Genomic DNA, 15,000 nt, shown 5'->3' with positions numbered 1-15,000 from the left:
TCATTTCTATTTATTTTTTTATTGTGTTTTTTACCCCCTCCTTTTTTCATTTACTATCTTCGAAAAACACTAATGATTTTTTTGGCCCTGGTCATTTTTTTGGGTTTTGTTAATTTATAGGGCCTTCCAAATTTTAATTTTTTTTTTTATTTTCCAGTTATTTGTTTCTTTGTTTGGGCGATCATCTATTTGTTTGTCGTGTGTTTGTCTATCTAGGATTCTTCTGTTTCATTTTTTTGTTTGTTTGCAATCGAGTTATAAATGAAATTTTCTTTTTTCTATTAAACCCAAAATTTAAAATTCTTTAGGTACTGTACAACTGCATGGGTTACTTTACTTTTCCCTCTCTATCTATCCCTTCCTCTTTATCTCCCCGATTCTATCCATTTGCTTTTCTGGGGGTTCTACCATTCTATTAAATATAGAAATCTTTTACCCATCATTTCCTCTATTTTTGGTTTTTTTCTCGTTTTTACCCAATCTATTTTTTCCCACTCTTCGTTTCTTTGTCCAGGAAGCAGGAATCCGGTTGGTGATCCCCGAGGCGACAACAGCTGCGTCAGAAACAGCTGATCGGGTAAACACGGCAGGTGAAAGGTACCTCAGGGCATGCATAAAGTTAATTAATATTATCTCCATATATCGAAGAGGGGAGGGAGAGAGAGAGAAAAAGAGGGAGTAAGAGGAGGGGGGGAAGGGGCAGAGAGAAGAGAAGAGAGAGGGAAGAGGGAGGGGAGAGAGAGGGGAGGGGGAAGAGAGGAAAGAGAGAGGAGAAAAGGAGGGGAAGAGAGAGAGGGTTGGGGGGGTGCAAGAAAAGGGAAAAAGGGGAGAGGGGGAAACTCAGATAAAAAAATTATTACTATTTAATATATTAAATTATAATTATATATATATTTATTTTATATATATTATATATTATTTTTATATATTTATACTTTGGTTTTTTTTTGTGTGGGGTTATATGTTATATATATATTTTAAAATTAATATATTTTATATATTATAATTAATATTATATATATATATATACATATATATATTTATATAAAAAATATATATAATATATCTTTTAAAATCTATAAATAAAATATAATATATAGAGAGAGAGAGGGGAGAGAGCGAGAGGGAGAGAGAGGAGGGGGAGAGGGAGATGATTTTGGGAAAGATAAAAGGGAGGAGAAAACTAAAGAGAAAAAAAGAGAAAAAGGGGGGGGAGAAATGAAGAGGGGAGAAAAAGAAGAAAGCCCTCAGGTAGCAAGAAAGGGAGAAACGGAAAGAGTGAGCTCAAGGGACGAAAAAAGGGGGGAAAAAAAGGGAGGAAAAAAAGAAGGGGGCAAATAAAACCTGGCTTTTGGTCTTCATCCCAACCTTCACAGGCAGGGGCGGGGGAAAAGCAGGGGCAAGATAACTAATAGGGGGTTAATGGGAAAAAACAAATAGGATAACTAATAGTAACAATAAAAAAATAACAAATGGGAAATAACTAATGGGAGTTATCTGCCCTTTCCCTTTTCTTTTTTTCTCATTCTGATTGTTTGTCTGACGTCTTCTCCTTCTGACTATTTATCTGCCTGTCTGTCTGGCTATGTGTCTGTCTATCTCTATTTGTCTATTTATCTATCTATCTTTTTTCTTTCTCTTTACATAAAATGCGAAAGCATGCATGAATATATATATTTCACACACACACACACACACACACACACACCCCCACAAACACAAACACACCCCCACAAACAAAACCCACGCAAAACACACCCACACAGTACACACACAAAAACACACACACCAACCACACGAAATATAATATATATATAATAAAAATTATATATAATATATTTAAAATATATATATATATAATTTTAATATATATTATATATATACATATATATTATTTTAATTAATATATTTATTTTAATATATATTAAAATTATATTATATATATTTTAAAATTTTTTAATCATAAAAAAATATTAATATAATATTTATTTAATAAAATTTATATTTTTATAATATATATTATATATATAATAATAATTATATAATACATAATATTATATTTTAAAATTAAATATTTATTTATAATTTTGGGGGTTATTTTATATATATAAAATTATATTTATTATACCCCTTTTATTTTATAATTATAAAAATAAAAATTTATATTTTATAAAATTTTATATAATAATATATATATATTATAATATTTTATATATATATAAAATTTTTATTTTATATATATTTTTGGGGTGTTTGTGTGTGTGTTGGGGTTGGGTGTGTGTGGGGTGTGTGGGTGTGTTTAATGTGTTAGGGTATTGGGGTAAAAATTATATAAAATATATATATATATAATTTTAATATAAAATATATATTAAAATATAAATTATATATATGTATATTAGGGTAATTTATAAAATATATAATATATTTATTTATATTATTTTAAAATAAAATTAAACTTTACATCATAATATTTATATAATAAAAAAAATATTTTATTATATATATATATATTTATATACATTATAACATTACATACATAAATGCATATATATATAATATATATATAAAATTAATATATTATTTTAATATATATAAAATACCAAAATATAAAACCACACAACACACACACACAACACCACACCACATCCCCACCAAACCCACACACACACACAAACACAATAAAACAAACCACGCATACACACACCCACACCCCACACCACACACGAAAACCCATCTTTAATTGTGATGTTACAAAATATTTTATAAATGTTTTTCTATTTATAGGTTGTTAATTCTACACCCCTTATATAATTTATTATTAAAAACTGCCTATATTCCCAAACACACATACATAAAGGGATGTCCATTGTTTTAAACCTTTTTTATTCGTCTCTTGTTGCCACACTAAAACATTTATTTTGTATTGCCCTTTTCCCCTTTCCCAAAAGAGTTTATGCTTTTTGGGAAACCCATTTACCTTTAATCCCCAAAGGGGTTCCCCAAAATGTTAAGCACTTTATCTATCCCCCATTTTTAGACCACTGTGGGAGATGACAGGCAGACCCCCTTCGGGGGCCGAGGAGCAACACCTCGTTCCCGGCGCAGCCGTCTCCATCTTTACTAAACAAATAAAGGGTCAAACATTTTTGGTCTTTCCTACCTTACCCCCTAAGCTCGCCACCTACCTACTCTTGTGGGCCCCATCATTCCGGCTCTTCCCACCCCCACCACCACACACACACAACACACACCAAACACACCCCAATATTTAAAATATATATATAATATATAAAATAATAAAAAATATATATATAAAATATTTTATTTTATATATATAAAATATAAAATGTATAAAATAAAAATAGATATATAAAATATATATATTTATTTATTATATTTTATATGATAAAATATTTAATTTTTATTTTTTTTATAAAAATTTTTATTTTATTTTTATATTATATTTTATATATATATAAAATATATATTTTATCATATGAAATGTTATGTATTTTTCCCATAAATTATATTTTATTATAATATTATAAAATATTATCTTTTATTTCCCTTTATATAATTATTTTATACTATTTTTATCATTATGTATAAAAATTTAATAAAATATATAATAAAATTAAAACCCCCTAATATTTTCCCCTTTTGTAATAATATTATTATACTATTATTAAATATTTATTTTATATATAATTAAAATATTAATATATATTAATAATATTATTAAATATGCACATATATATATATTATTTTTTTATACATTTTTAAAATTTTAGATTATTTATTTTTTTTATATATATCTTGTGTGTTGTGTGGGGTTGGGGTGTGTGTGTGGGGTGTGTGTGTATGTGTTTTGGGGTTTTTTGTGTGTCCCGTGGTTTTTTTTGTTGGGGTTTTTTGGTGTGCATTACATTTTATATAAAATATATATATATATTTTAAATTATATAAAATTTATATAATACTATATATAATATATAAAATATAAAATTTTGGGTTTTAAAATTTTAAGTAATTATAAATAATATGAAATGTTTATCCCTTTATATATTACAATACTCCCTAAATAAACAACATATTATCTGTATATATTTTAATTTAATAAAAATTTAACACAACAAACCATACTATATATTTAATATATACTTTATATATATATATATATTATTTTATAAAAATTTTATATATATATATATATACATACAAAATACAAAACCCCACCCACACCCCAACCACACACCACACACATACACACATGAACACACAAACACACACACACACCCCAAAACAACAACACACCTCACACACACACACAACCACATTATATATAATATATTTTATATAATATATATATATATATATATAAAATATATTATATAATTTAAAATTTTGGGGGCCCCGCCGGGGGGCCGAAGGGGTTTAGGCTTTCGGACTCAAGACTGTCACGACGGAAAATTGATTGGGGGTTTCGAGTCCCGACCGCCCCCCGGTTTTTTCCCCTTTGGGAAAGGGAACTTCACCTGTTTGGGCCTTTGCCTAGCCACTGGGTGGCCAACCCAAGTCAAGTTGTCCCGGGGTTAAATGGGAGAGGGTGACTCGTTTAAAAAAACCGGGGGGAAAGGGCCCAATGGAAAAACCAAACCGCTCAAAAATTTGCTAAAAAAAATCAGGGAACCCCATAAATCGTAAAGGCCGGGGTTGGCCCAAGGGTTTGGGGGGCGTGGGACCCAAGACGTCACGACGGAAATTTTAATTTAAAGGGTTCGAGTCCCGACCGCGGGCTTTTGCCCCCTTTGGGCAGGGAAATTCATTTTGATTGCCTCCCCCACTGGGTGGCCAAGCCCCCCCAAATTAAGTGTTTGGGCCCCAAAGCCCGGATAAATGGGGAAAATGATTACCTAAAAAGGAAAACACCGGCACTCTCCTTTAAAAGGGGGAATGGGGACCCTTTCCCACAAATCATCCAAGGCGTCAAAACATAAAAACACAATTAATTTATCATCCCTTGTAAACCAGGGCGGCTCAGACATGAATTTCCCCCGTTAAAAAAAAGATATATATATATTTTAATAATATTTAAAATATATATATATTTATAAAATATAATATATATATATAATATTAAAACAATTTTATATATATTTATTTAATTTTTTTTTATTTAAATATATATATTTAAAATTTATATATATATAATAAAATTATTATAATATATATATATAATAATATATATTGGGTGTTTTGGGGTGTGTGTGTATTTGTTTTGTGTGTGTGTGTGTGGGGTGTTGTGTGTTCTGAATAAAATTATATTAAATTATATTATTATATATAAAAATTAAATATATATAAAATATATATTTTAATTTTAAAAAATTATATTTTAAAATTAAATATATATATATATATATTATATTAAATATATAAAATAAAATATATTTATATAAAATTTACTCATATATACAAATATATAAAAATTTAAATATCCCAATAAAATATATATTTTATATACATATATATAATATATATATTTTTATATATATATATATATGGGGTGTGTGTGTTTGTTTTGTTGTGTGTGGGTGTGTGTGGTAGGGTGTTGTGTGTGTGGGTGTTTGTGTTTTTTGGGTGTGGGGGGTTGTGTTTTATGTTTTTTATTTTTTAAAAATATCTTATAAAACAATTTTATATATATATAAATTATATAATATTATAATATATTTTAAAATTTTAATTATATATATATATATATAATTATATATATAATATATATATATTTTATATAAATTTTTATATAATAAAATTTTTTAAGAGATTAAATTTTATTTTATTATAATTTATATATAAAATTAAATATATATATATATATATATATTTTTAATCTATAATTTTTTTTTTTATTTTAATTTTTTTTTCCCACAAACATTCCCTTTTTTTCTTTCCGTCCCCCCTTAACCCCCCGCCCCCCCCCCTTTCCCCCTTTTTTCAGAGGCCCCCTGTGGGGGGAAAACCCTTGGGCCGGTTTTTTTTTTTTTACCCGGTCTTTTTTTCCCCCCCCGGGAAACAAACCCCGTTTTGGAGATTTTTAAATTTTTTTTGCAAACAAAAATTTGGTTCCAAAAATAAAAATTTTTTTTTTTTTTTTTTATTTTTTGGGTTTTTTTTATTTTTTTTTTTTTTTTTTTAAGTTAATTTTTTTTGTGTTTTGTTTTTGTTGTTTTTGTTTTTGTTTTTTTTTTGGTTGGTTTTTAATACATATATTTATATTTTTAAATTATATATATTTAAATTTTTATATTTTATATATATATTATTTGTATATATATATATTTTTATATTATTATAATATTATATATTATATAATATATATATATTTTTTGGTGTGGGTTTGTGTGTGTTTTTTGGGGGGGTGTTGTTTTGTTAATTTTTTTTTTTTTTTTAAATTTTTATTTTTATTTTTTTTTTTCTTTATTTATTTTTTCATAATAAATATTTTTTTATTTTTTTATATAAAAAATAAAACCCAACCGGTAGGGGTTTTTTGTGGTGTTCTTTTGTGTTTTTTTGTGTGTTTTTGTTTTTGGGGGAGGTTGTTTGTGTTTGTTGCCTTTATTTATTTGTTGAATCCCAATCAATTTTTTTCCTTTTTGTATTAAAAAGGGCCCTTAGGTAAAAAACAAAAGGGGGATAAAAAGGGGGGGAAGGGATGGGGAGGGGGGGGTTTTAAGGGAGGGGGTTTGGGGGAAAAAAAAAGGGCAGGTAGGGGAAATAGGGGATGGGAGGGGGGTGGGAAAAACCAAAAGGAATAAAAAAAGGGGGGGGGGGGGGGGGGGGGGGAAAAAAGGGGGGAGGAAAAGGGGGGAAAAAAAAGGAAAAGGGGAGGGGGGGGGGAAAGGGGGAAAGAGGGAAAGGGAAAGGGGAAGGGGGGGAAGAAAAAGGGAAAAAAGGGGGAAAAAGGAAAATTTGGGGGAGGGGAGGGGGGAGGAGGAGGAAAGGGAAAAAAGGAAAAAGGAGAAAGGGAAAAAAGGGAGGAAGGGAGGGGGAGGAAGGGAAGGAAGGGGAAAGGGAAGGGGGAAAAGGGGAAAGGGGGAAAAAGAGTAAGGGGAAAAAAAAATTTGGAAGAAAAAATTTTTTAAAATTAAGGAAAAAAGGAAGGAAAGGGGGGGAAAATTTGGAAGGGGGAATTTAAAAAAGGGGGGAAAGGAAGGAAATTTAAAAGGGGGAAGGGGGAAAAGGAATTTTTTGGAAAAAGGGGGAAGGAAAGATGGGGGAAAAAGGAAAGGGGAAAGGGGGGGGGACAGTTAAAGGGGGAAAGGGGGGAAAAGAAGAACAAAAGGGGGATTTTGGAAAGGGGAGGAGGAAAAAAACCAAAAAGGAGGAGGAAAGGAAGGGGGGAAGGGAGGGAAAAAAAGGAAAAAAAAGGGGAAAAGGGAGGAGGAAGGGGAAAGGGGAGGAGAAAAAAGGGAAGGGAAAGGTAGGGAAAAAGGAAGGGGGAGGAAGGAAGGGGGGGGGGAAAGGAGGAGAAAGAAGGAAAGGGGAAAGGAAAAAGGGGGAAGGGGAACCCCCAAACGGAAAGAATGGAATTAAAAAGAAGGGGGTTGAAGATAAAAGGAAAAGGAAAATTGGGGAAAAAAAGAAGGCCATAAAAATTTGGAAAGATGGCGGGGGGGGGGGGGGTTGGGATTTAAAAAAGGGGAAAAAAAGGAAATAAAAAAGGGTGGGAAGGAAAATTTTAAATAAAAAAAAAATAATAAAGGGAAAAAGAAAACAGAAAGGGAAAAAATTTGGGAAGAAATAAATCAATAATTTTGATACAGGGGGGGTTAAATTAAAAAAGGGGGGGAAATTAAATTTAAAAAAATTATTTATTAAATGTTTTAAAAATTTAAAAAATTTTTCATGATTTTAAAACCAAAACAAATTAAAAAGAAAGGGAAGAAATTTGGGTAAAATTTTAATTAAAAACATATCATTAAATTTACTTTTAAAAATTTTTTAAATAAATCAAAAAACCGGGGTTTTTTATCATTTTTAAAAGTTAAAACATGTTTTTACCATAAAAAATAAATTTTTAAAATTACAAAAAAAAGAACAAAAAAAAAAACAAATTATTTTAATTTTATTTATTATTTATTTTTATTTATTTTTATTAATTATTATTATTATTATTATTATATTATTTTTTGTTTTTTGGTTTTTGGTTGTTTTTTATTAATATAATAATAAAAATTAAAAATTTAATTTTTATTTTTTTATTATTATTATTTTTTTTTATTTTATTATTATTTTATTATATTTTATTATTATTATTTTTAAAATTATTTTTAAATTATTATTATTATTTTTATTATTATTATTATTATTATTATTTTTTCGTTGTTTTAAATTTTTATTATTATTATTGATTTAATATGATTTTGAAAAAAATCATTTTATTAATTGATCATCTTTAAATTTTTATTTTTATTTATTAGTTATTATTATTATATTTTTTAGTATTAGATTAGTAGTAGTAGTAGTAAAATATTTTTATTAATATTTTATTATATTTTTATTATTTTTATTTTTATATTATTTTATTATCTTTTTTTTTTTTATTTTATTTACCCTTTTTGGGTTGTTTGCTGTTGTTATATTATTGTTATTAAAATTTAATGACCATAATGACAATAATAATGTTTAAAAGATAAAAGATTATGAGGGTTTGATATACAATAACAATCCCAATAAATAACAATAAAAATTAATAATAAAAGTTAAAAAAATACAACAATTTTTTTTTTGCAAAAATAAACCCATTGTGGGAAAAAATGACGTAAAATTAATTTTCAAAGTCTGAAAAAGGATAAAAAATTTCCCAAAAACTAGTGAAAAAAAGAAAAAAAATTTAAAGGTAGGGGGAAAAATCAAAAAACAAACCCCAAAGAAAAAAATAAACAATAGCTTTTCTTTGGGCATGAATTTATTCACACTCGAAATGTTTTTCCCATTTAGTATTGCCTTAAAAGTAGTTTTAAAACCTTTACGCCGTATTTCAAAAAAGGCGAAAATTTTCTAAGCTACGCAAGATCATGAGATACGGCCATCCTTTTTTTTTTTTTCTTTTTTTTTCTTTCTTTTTTTTTTTTTATCTTTTTTTATAAAAAAAGGAAAAGGGACAATAAAGGAGCTTTGGCTTCCGGGGCCCAAGATAATGTTTTTAAGTGAAAATATAGAAGTTTTTTAATTAGGAAGGGTTGGAGAAATTACGCTACCTGACGAATTTATTGCTAGGGGTTACGTATGTTAATTAGGGGGAGAAAATAGGGTTTCTCTCAGTCAGCTTGCTTATTTTTATGATAAGGGATGGAAATAGTAAACAAAAAAAAAAAACAAAAACAAACAACAAAAATAACAACAAAAACAACAACAACAAAAACAAAAAAAAACAACAAAAAACTAATAATAATAATAATAAATAAAAATGATAATAATACTAATATTAGTAAAAATTTGTAATAATGATAAAATTAAAAAAATTATGATTATGGGAGTTTGGGGTATTCTAATAGTTAAATTTAAAAAAAAAAAAATGATAATCACAATAAAAACCCAATGATGTTTAATGACGTTTGTAAAAATATGGTAAAAATACCAAAAAACAGTAACCCTTTATGTTTTTCTGGGATTACAAAAAATTCCCGGGGTTTTCGGATTTTGGGGTCCTAGAAAATCCTGGTTTGGGATTTGGATCGCAAAAAAATCCGGGTTTCCTTTTTTTTGGGATCGCAAAAAAAAAAAAAAATTCCTGGTTGGGGTTTTTTTGGGATCGAAAGGGAAAAACCGGGTTTTTCGGCTTTTGGGATCGCTAGAAAATCCGGTTTTTCGGTTTTTGGGGACGTTTAAAAATCCGGGTTTTGGGGGTTTTGGGATCGCAAAAAATCCTGGTTTGGGTTTTTGGGGAAATTGAAATATTTTCCCTTTTTTTGGGGAATTTTGGGATCGCAAAAAAATCCGGTTTTGGGGTTTTTTGGTTTCCCAAATATTTTCCCGGTTTGGGTTTTTGGGATCGCAAGAAAACCCGGGTTCCGGGTTTTGGATCGCAAAAAAAACCCGGGTTGTGGGGTTTTTCGGATAAAAAAAAATCCGGGTATGGGATTTTAGGATTTTGGGATGGTAAAAATTTCCTGGTTTTGGGTTTTGGGAATTTAGAATCGCGGGAAATTCCTGGTTTCGGTTTTGTGGTATCCCCAAAAAAAATCCTGGTTTCGGTTTTTTGGGTTCGATTTGTCCCCAGGGGTTTAAACTAAAATATGAAAAAGGAATATTACTTTAAATTTAAATTTTAAAGAATAGCTTTTTACGTTATTCGATAAAAATATATAAATGCTTTTAAATTTTATTGATATGAATTATGAAAAACTTTTTAATACAAAAAAAAATCAAAAATTATATATTTTCAAGCATACAGAAACCCTTTTGTTAAATTCGACATTTAATGCATTTGCCTTTTAAAAAAGGGGACCTTTTCCAAAAAAGGCCCCACCCCTTTGGGGCCACGGGTTTGACACCCGAGGGCGCGAAAAATTTTTACGACTTCGACGGGGAAAAAACGCAATTTTTTTTCAGTTTTCCGAAAACCAAAACAAAAACTCGTAAAAAAGTATTAAAATAATATATATAAAAAAAATAGTGACAGTAATAGGGGAAATAATGAAAAAAAGGGAATAGTCATGAAAATAATAATAATGATGGGCATGATAATAATAATCCAATAATGATAATGATAAAGTTAATAAAAAAAAAAAATAATAACAATGTTTTAATTATGGAAATAGTGCAATAAGGATGAAAAATAAATAATACAAGTAAAAAGAACACAAGTAAAAAATAAGATAACAAAAAAATTTAATAATTTGTTTAATAATTTTAATAGAAATATTTATTGATTAACAACAACAATAATAATGATAATATTTTATACTACCAAAAATAATAAGAAAATTTTTGGACTAGGGGAACCCCTTCGCCAGCAAAGTGCAAGCAAAAGTCCCCTAGAAACCCTTTCTGTTCTCAATTTACAAAAATCTGATATTCTTAGAAAGACTTGTGGCCCCCGGGAAAAATTTTTAAAAGGGAGGACGAAAAAACCAGTCTACTGTTAAAATATAATAATAATAATAAAATAATAAAATAATAAACATAATAAATAATAATAAAAAATAATAATAAAAAATATAATGATAATAATAATAATAATAAATAATAATAATAAAATTTTAAACAATACCCATAAGGGTTTTTTATTACATTTTTTTTTACCCTAAGAAACAAGAATTTTGATCTTACTTAATACTCAGTAAAGGAGGGAATCCCAAGGCCTTCCCGTAATACTTTTCTCCTTATCTTCTTTTTATATAAATAATATTTTTTTTTTCAAAAAGTAACCTGGACCCTTTTTTGCAAAAGGAAAAAAAAAATAATAGTAAAAATAATAGCCTAATAAAAAGGGTGAAAGATAAAAAAAATTAAAAATAATAAAAAATAATTAAAATAATAAATAAAAATAATAAATAAATAAATGAATAAAGAGTAAGCACGTAACCCAAGGGGCTACTTTTACTGAAATTTGATTTACTTACTGAATTTAAAGCTTGGGGAGATAATGTGATGATGACATAAATAATGAGGTTAAAAATAATAATAATGAGGAATTTTAACAGACCCCTTAAAAAAATGAAAGATAAACCAAAAGAAGAGGAATTATTTCTGATAATGGGCAATGAAAAAAAATAAAAACTAAAAACCAAAATAAATAAAAAAAAAATCCTAAAAATAATTATCATAATTTTGTTTTTTTTGGTTTTATAATAGATATATTTTATAATAGGTATATATATTTTAAAATATATATTAAAAAAAAATTAAAATTATAATAATTAGATAATTTTATAAAAAGTAGTATTATTTTGAATAAAAGTATATATTTTAAAATATATTTTTATTAATATATATATATATATATATATAATATGTATATATTTATATATATAAAATTTTTATATCTATATAATTAAATTTTAAAAATTTTTTATTAAAATAAAAATTTTATATTTAAAATATATAAAATAAAATTATATATATTTTATTTTTATATATATTTTAAAGTATGTATAAAAATACATAATATATAATTATTAATATATATATTATATAATATATATAATATATATTATATATATATAAAATTTAAAATTTAATCCCCATATAATTATTATATATATATCTTAAAATATATAATATCTATATATATATATTTTTATTTTTTTAAAAAATTAATAAATAATTTATATATATATATAATATATATATTATATATATATATATAGGAAAAATTATTTATTTATATATTATAAAATAAAAAGGGGTAAAAATATAAAATTATAATATTTTTATATATATATAATATCTTTTAATATATATAATATAATATATATTTATTATTAGTATTTAGGTTAATTTTAAATATAAAATTAACAATATAATTAATTAAGGTTTTAAATTTAAAGGGGCGGTTTTTCCCCAATGGAAAAGGCCTTCACCCCCGAATTTTTTTTAACCTAATTTGAGTTCCCCCCCGGGGGCCGGGCCCGGGCCGGGGTTTGGTTTTGGGCAAAGGGAAAAACCCCCCGAGGAAAAAGCCAATTTGGGGCCAAACCAACAAAGTTTTTTGCCGGAAAACCGGGTAAAAAGATTTATCGTAAAAAACCCGGGGGGGAAGGGCCAATGGAAACCCCGGCTCAAAATTTTCCCAAGGAAAAAAAGGAACCTGAGTTCGGGGGGTTTTTTTTTTGGGGGCCGGGGGTGGGGTTTGGGTTAACATTGGTCAAAGGAAAGGTTTCCCCCGGCCCAACCCGATTGAAGGGGGGCCCCAAAGGCCCGGGGCCGTTGTTCCCGGGAAAAAAAAGGGAACTTACCTGGTTTACCCGGGACTTGGGGGAAAGGAACGGGTGCCCCAAAACCCGGGGTAAAAAAAAAGTTCCAAAAACCCCCCAAAAGGAAGGGCCCCCCCAATCACCCCAACATTAAAAAATAAAATTAAAATTTTTCATGCTGTGACCCCGGCGGCTCAGACATGAACCCCACCCTTAAAAAAAAAGATTATATATTATATATATAATTTTAAATTATATAAATTTTTTTTTTTATATAAAATAAATATATATATATAAAATTTTCTTTTATATATATATATATATATATATATTATATTATATAAAAATAAAAAACATAAAATTTTATTAAATAAAATTAAAAATGTATATATATAATATTTTATAATAATATATAATATAATATATTTTTATATAATATATATATATTAAATTTTTATGTGGTGTTTGTGTTTGGGGTAAGCGTGATTGTGTGTGTGTGTTTTGGCTGTGTGTAAGTATAAAATTAAATAACCTTATCTCTTCATCAACATCATCTTTGTTTTTTTCATTATTATTGCCATTATCATCATTTTTGTCCCTGTAATTTTTCCCTTTTCTGATTTTTACTGTTCTTGTTTTTTATAAAATATTTATCTCCCTTATTTTCATTCCCAAAAAGCTTTCCCCCGAAAAAAAAATATATATTGATAACCCACCCCCAAAAAATAGCAATTGGGAAAAAAAAAAAAACAAGGGTGGGCCAAAAAAAAACCGTAATGAATAATCATCAAAAAACATAATAACTTATAGTAATAATTTTTTTATTGTTCATGCAAAAAAAAAAAAATTATGAAAAAGGGACAAAACAAGGGTCAGTCATGCATGTTCCCAAAGTGGGTAATGAGGGGCGGGTATGTTTTCCTAAAAAATAGTAATTCAGCCCGATAAAATGCTCTGTTACCCCGTGCATGACTTTTTTTTATTACTTCCTAAAGCACTGTTGCCCCCCAAAACGACAAAAACTTTAAAAGTCTAAGAACCATTTTTATTTATTCATTTTTTTATATTTTTTATTGTTTTAAATTTTTATTTAAATTTTCATTATTAAATTTTTATTATTATTATTATTATTATTAAATTTTTATTATTATTTATTATTAAATTTTAAATTTATTATTACATTATTAAACATTATTATTATTATTAAAATTTGTATTAGTATTATATTATTACGTCACTATTAAAAATTTTTCCCTTTGTAAAACGCTAAAAGATAAATTCTATTAACATAGTAGTATGATTGTTGTTTGAAAGTTTGTTGCTATTTTCATAATTTAAATTTAAATGTTACCCTTATCATTATTTTTTTTCAATCGGGATTTTTTTAATCCATGTTCCTTTTTCCCCATATTTTTTTAAAATCACCATCGTCATCAATCCATCATTTACAACATCAATACAAACGAACTTCCCCATCTCATCAATATCAAACTTAGTCATCATCATTTTCATCATTATTACAATATCATCCCCCATTATAAATTTTCCTCATCACATATCGTTATTATAGTTGTCCACAAAATTTTTATCATGAATATCCCATAATTTATTTATTTCTGAAAACTGAAAATCGACCCCGAAATTGGGTTTATTTATTAAGTTTTAAAGTTTCCCCCTTTTTTTTGGGGGAAAATTTTTGGTTTTTTATTATTTTTTTTTCCCAAGAAATTTTCTTTTTTGGGAAACGAATTTCTCTAATTTCCAAAATAATGAAAAAAGAAGAATAAACGGCGATTTAGGAATTCTCTCTCTCAGTTTCCTTCTCTCCTCTCTCTCTCTCCCTTAAAAAGTATTATAAAATTTTTTAAATATATATATATAGATATATATATATAAATATAAAAATATTTAATATAAAATATATATATTTTATATATTGTAAATTATATAAAAAAATATATATATATATATTTAATTATAAAATTAAAATTTTTTCTCTTTCTCTCTCTCTCTCCCCCTCCTCCTTCTTTCTCTCTCTCTCTCTTCTCTCTCTCTTTTATATATATATATT

Source organism: Penaeus monodon, chromosome 35, assembly GCF_015228065.2.
Source record: "Penaeus monodon isolate SGIC_2016 chromosome 35, NSTDA_Pmon_1, whole genome shotgun sequence".
NCBI classification, from domain to species: domain Eukaryota; kingdom Metazoa; phylum Arthropoda; class Malacostraca; order Decapoda; family Penaeidae; genus Penaeus; species Penaeus monodon.
This window is presented reverse-complemented; position numbering follows the sequence as displayed.